We start from the raw sequence: 5,530 nt of genomic DNA, 5'->3' as shown, positions 1-5,530 counted from the left end.
GGTGAACGTGTAAGTTAAAAAATTTATTACAGCAATAGACACACTGCCATGATGCCCTCTTGATTTTGAGCGCATGTATTGCAATGTTCTTGCCGCTTTCTAAAGTAATTCTGCAAGTCCTCTTTCAAGAGTGTCTTTATTATGCTGTTGTGGCTGCCTCCGGGTTTTCAGTGGATTCAAAACGTTTTCCCTCCATGTTCATTCTGACTTGGAGGAAGAGCCAGAGATTGATCAGGGGCAGATCCAGTAAACCAGGTGGATGAGGACACCCTGTTATGTTTTCAGAAGCCTGCCTTTCTATGGGATGGCACCTGGCAGCAACATTCACCACATTTTTGATCACACATTAAAAAGTCAGAAAGTCAAAAGAACGGTGGAATAAGTGTGTTCAAAATGAGCAGCAGCTGAGGGGGATTACTGCAGATGTCTTTTACTGCAAGAGTTTTAATTTTTATTTATTTTTATTTTTTTGGTACCGAGAATCGAACTCAGGACCTTGTGCTTGCCAGGCAGGCGCTTGTGCCACTGAGCTATCTCCCCGGCCCTGTAAGAGTTTTTAGAAATTTAAAAGTTCACTGTACATTTTGATCACACCTGGTGAATTGTGAAGACTGCAATACTCCCCAAATATCTCCAGATTCTGGTGTTTACCTGAGAATTCAGAGGACCCCAAGAGAAGTCTGACATGGATGCAAGTGGAGACCCCTAATTCCGCATTTCACTTCGCCGGCCTGCGTCCCAGCTGTGAGCATGTACGTCCCCACATCAGCGAGGAGCTGCGTCTTCTGCAGGTATTCGGGACTGCGTGCAGCAGGGCTGCTCTCCCTCCAGCGGAGATCGTGCCTCACTTTTGTAACTCCCAAGCTCTGACGCTAGATGGCAGCGTCACATCAGTGTCCTCCCGCAGCTCCTTCGCGAGCGCAGGGCTCAGGACCACGGTCTCAGTGCCGAGTTCACTGCCCTTCCGAGAGGAGCCGCGCGTGTCAGGATTTCACCATTTCTTGGCAGCACACCTTATAGAAGTTTAGACTCTGAACGGAAGTGCTAAAAGGCCAGTTGTACCAAGTACATTACTGACGCTACCCATCGCCTTCCTAGTTTCTTTCCGTTCCTGGTGAAAGATGAGCCACTTTATGCCGAAGGCTGAAGAAATCACTCCTGCGGAGAAAGAATTGTGGATCAGGTGACTTAGGTTTTACTTCCAGTTCTGTGGGGCGTTTCAAGGTCTGGGGCAGGCCACGTCCACCTGTTGTGCCTCTGTTCCCTTAGGGCTGGGACAAGGGGCCTGCAGCGATGACCTCAAGGGAGCCATGGGCATCTCGAGAAGCGCACGACCGCGGTGGGAGTCCCTGTCTGCCCCCGGGGACCGCGGGTGCTCCGCGAAGGAACCTGGGCCACGCAGACGGTAACAGGAATCCTTTCGAACGATCGAGGAACTGTAACTTGGACCTTGTTGGTAAGATACGCAGGAGACCATGAAGTTGACACATACTGAAAAACAATAACCAGCGCTGTATTTATTACAGTGGTCTGGGTGAAGCAGTTTTTTATACTGGATTAGTGAGGAATGAACAAATGACGATGAGGAAACAATACAGAATTAAGAAACAAGTACAGCAGGGTGTGGTGGCGTACACCTGTAATCCCAGCACTTGGGAGGCTGAGGCAGGAGGATCCTTGTGAGTTGGAGACCAGCCTGGGCTACAAAGTGAGTTCAAGGCCAGCCTGAACTGCATAGTGACACCCTGTCTCAAAAAAACAAAAAAACAAAAAAACAAAAAAGAAAGAAAGAAAAGAAAAAGAAACAAGTACAAAATAAAAACGAGCTGTTTTTAAAGCAAGCAATCAACTTTAAGAAAAAGGGAATTCGGAAGCAACCCACATGGCCTTAAAATACTTTTGTTTCAGTTAGTTTGTGGTAACTCTTGACAAATGGGCTACCCAGGATCTAAGAACCCATCTCTAGAGTAATCAGGTTGGGTGAGTCCTCAGATAGGACCAAAATTCAAGGCAGCTGAGAGCGGCAGAGCTTCTGCTGGATTTTCCTGCCTTTCCGGGCAAAACACAAGGCCGTCCAATTGTTCTGCCCTTCAAAATCCCAAACCTTCTGGTCTGCAGCTACTGTACACCAGGAGCAGGTACGTCTGAGAAGCTGACACGCATGCCGGGGATTGGGAAATACAAAGGACCTGAGGTGCATTTAATGGCAATCACTGCAGACTGAATTAAACAGAATTTTAAAAGGTTAACAGTTATCTTTCTTTCTATAACATCTATAAAGTGATATGATTTACACCTCAAACAGCAGTTTCATTTTGGTCTCTTTTGCAGATACCAAGTTTCAAGACCTAACTCCTAAGGTGGAGTTTTGTTTATAATCTAAGGTTAAGAAATTTTACAAACAGGTGGAGTGGTACATACCTATAACCCAAGCTATCTGGGAGGCTGAGACAGGAGGATTGCAAGTTTGAACCCAGCCTGGACAACTTAGTGAGACCATGTCTCAAAGTAAAAAATATAAGGGAATTAGGAGATAGCTCAACAGTTTAGAACTCCCCTGAGTTCAGTCCCTCATATAGCACCCCTCCCCCCAATATATATGGGAAACAGATTTTTTTTTGGTTTTTCTCCGGTACCAGGAACCGAACTCACGACCTTGCGCGTGCCAGACAGGCGCTTTTGCCGCTGAGCTAAATCCCCAGCCCCGGGAAACAGATATTTAAATGAGAAGGTAAATTCTGGTCTCTGATGGCAAATGACAGTGGATGTTGCTACACCAAGGGTCAGGCTGCTATGCACACATGTATCAGTATACTACTCTATGGATTATGAGTTGTATTGTCTTAGATACCCACCGGAGCAATCAGAAGAATATATAAGCAAGAGTAAAATATCTTATGCAAGGCATCAGGAAATACTTCCATTCATCAAACTACAAATTGTCTTTTTCTCTGGAGAAAGAAAAGATGAAAAATTGAATGTCAGGGGCACATTTTATCCCACTTTCTTTTCATTCAGTGATGACATAACGGCAGCAGACTCAGGAATGCAGAGAGGCCAGCAGGAGGAGCAGAGATGACCTGTATAGGTAAGAACTACGCCACCTTTTTCTTCTAGGAAATCTTTATCAGTAAAACTCAGTGTGCATGAACTCCCAATTTTATGATGATTAACCACAGGACACAGGGGAAAGCTGGGGCATATAAAAGATAAGTGATTTATTCGGTGTTTTGAGGATCGTAGGGGATGACAGTAGTGCCCATTTCACTGTATATTGAGACTGCAGTGCTGCTCTTTTTTTACATGATTATTAAAACTGTATCACTGGAAAAAGGACATTTTAGTATCTCTTCTGTGTTAGGGACCAGAAAAAAGATAAAAAGGCGTTGGCTAGGTCAATCAAAAAAGTGGTATGTGCCAATTTGGGAAGAAAGCTCAACGAGTAAGCACAGAAACGCGTTTCCGGGCTGTGGTGTTTCTCGAAGCCTTTGGCAGGTGAACTTTCACTATAGTTAGATTTTGCGAACTTCTCTGACGTATAAACATTTTGGATGTCAAACGTACAGTGCACCTGAAGGACATCAAGGCACACGGAGCGGACATACATGAACACAGGTGGCAGGTAGATGCTGTGGGCATCCTTGGGGAGCACTGGGACAGGTTTGCAAGCAGAAGTCCCGCAGGCAGGGGCCCTTGCGCAGGGCGCAGTGAGGGGAGCCGCCGCTCAGCAGGGGAGCGAGGCAAGGGACTCCTGGGGCAGAGAGTGTTTACTTGTCCAGGCACTCAGTGAGGGTGCCGGGTCCCCAGAGCAGAGTGCTGCAAAGCGCAGCCTTAGCTTGGGGTCTTTACAGCCCTGGCTTTGACCCTGTGGTAACAGAGGTTAGTGTGCAGGTATCCAAAGCAGACTGATTGTGCATGGCTAAAACTTATGTTTATTTAGGTTATATTGAAAACAACTAGGGATGTAAAAATTTGTTCAGTGCCGCAGGGTTTTGTGCTAATGGTCCTGACTCTGCTACGAAGAAGAAAGCAGTAGACGCGCCCAGGCCACCACTGGGTCTTTGTGGAACACAAGTGTAGCAGTGAACACCGGGCCAGGTGATCTTCCAGGCCAGGCCAAACCCAGGCTCAAAAATGAATGAACAAAAGAAAGGGAGAAAGACAGAGCGAGGAAGGAAGAAATGAACAGATGAAGAGGGCTCCAGACCAGAACCAGCCTCCTCTGAGGGTCTCCGCACACTGTTGCCTTGGGAAGGCCTTCCACGGCTGCGCCGCTGCACAAGTGCCTAAAAGCCAGGAGTTTACGTAGAAGAGTTCACCATGCTTACGTTGGTTCAAGATGCCATTCCTGAGATGGGGCTGTGCACGCGTGTCAGAGTCGCGTTCCCTCCTCCTGCTAAGAGAGCAGGCCCCAGGCAGGGACAAAGCACAGTGGCAGGGCATGCAGGAGCCCTGGGAAGCATGAACATTTAGAAATAAAAGGTAAAAGGCAGAATAGCAACTAACAAAATATCTTTGATTTTGATTTCCTGTTTGTGTTTTTGACCAATTACATTGATTTTCCTTTTAGTCTTGAGATAAAACCACCATTTGTAGGTTTCAGTGATAGAGAGAAATTTTTCTGGCAGCATTTTCCAAATAGGTCCCCGGGCCCATTTATTACTGTGGGTTGATTGGTCACTTTTCCTGTCACTGGGTCGGAATAGCCAATGTGGGACTTAAAGGAGGACGGGTTTACTCTGGCTCAGGCTGCAGAAGGTGCAGTCCGGGTGTGGTCGGCTGGCTGCCGGCAGGAGCGGCGTGGTGGAAGGGTGGGTGGAGGAGAGCTGCTCTCCTCATGGCAGACAGGAAGCAGAGCGTTCCCACAGGAAGCGGGAAGAAGGAGGTCGCCCACCAGGTCACACCCAGCGTGACCACCTCTCCCCCGAGACCCACTCCGGGAGCGAGGCAGCTGGAACACCCCTAACCCAGCACCTTTCCAAGCTACACTTCACACCTAAGCCATAGCAAAGATCTCAGAGAAGTCTTATTTTTGTGAGCTGCATTCATCAAATTAAAAATTACTTTTAATAACAATAGTAATTTTTTTGGTACTGAGGTACTGGTGGTTGAAGCACTGAGCTACCTCCCAGCCCTTTTTACTTTTTCCGTTTTGTAGTCTTTTCTTGCAGCACTGGGGATCTAACCCCGGCCTTTGCGCATGTGAGGCATGCACTGAGCTGCATCCCTAGCCCTTTTATCTTTTGTTGTGAGTCAGGGTCTCCAAGTTGTCCAGGTTGGCCTTGAACTTGCAAGCCTCTGCCTCACAATTTCCAGAATCTGGGATTGCTAGTACACTCTGTCACTCACACCCAGAGCTATGCGGAACTGATCATTGTGACAGGGCTGAAGTGACTCCATTTTGTTTCTGGCCTCCATCTTAGAAGTCCCTTAAACTCTAGATGAACTCACTCCTCACTCTTCCCTTGAGCTAACCATAAAACTCAGGAAGGAAGAGAAAGTCACTAACTAAAGGAATAAACAAGACAAA

General features: G+C 47.1%; 1 pseudogene; it reads right to left on the bottom strand.

Annotated features, from left to right (window-relative positions):
• Positions 1–520: 520 nt before the first annotated feature.
• LOC102012344 lies at positions 521–1,158 on the bottom strand (annotated as a pseudogene).
• Between the last annotated feature and the right edge of the window lie 4,372 nt (positions 1,159–5,530).

Source organism: Chinchilla lanigera, unplaced genomic scaffold (genome assembly GCF_000276665.1).
Source record: "Chinchilla lanigera isolate Chin_1 unplaced genomic scaffold, ChiLan1.0 scaffold00104, whole genome shotgun sequence".
NCBI classification, from domain to species: domain Eukaryota; kingdom Metazoa; phylum Chordata; class Mammalia; order Rodentia; family Chinchillidae; genus Chinchilla; species Chinchilla lanigera.
Note: the sequence above shows the minus strand (reverse complement) of the source record. Positions and strands in the feature narration are given on the sequence as shown.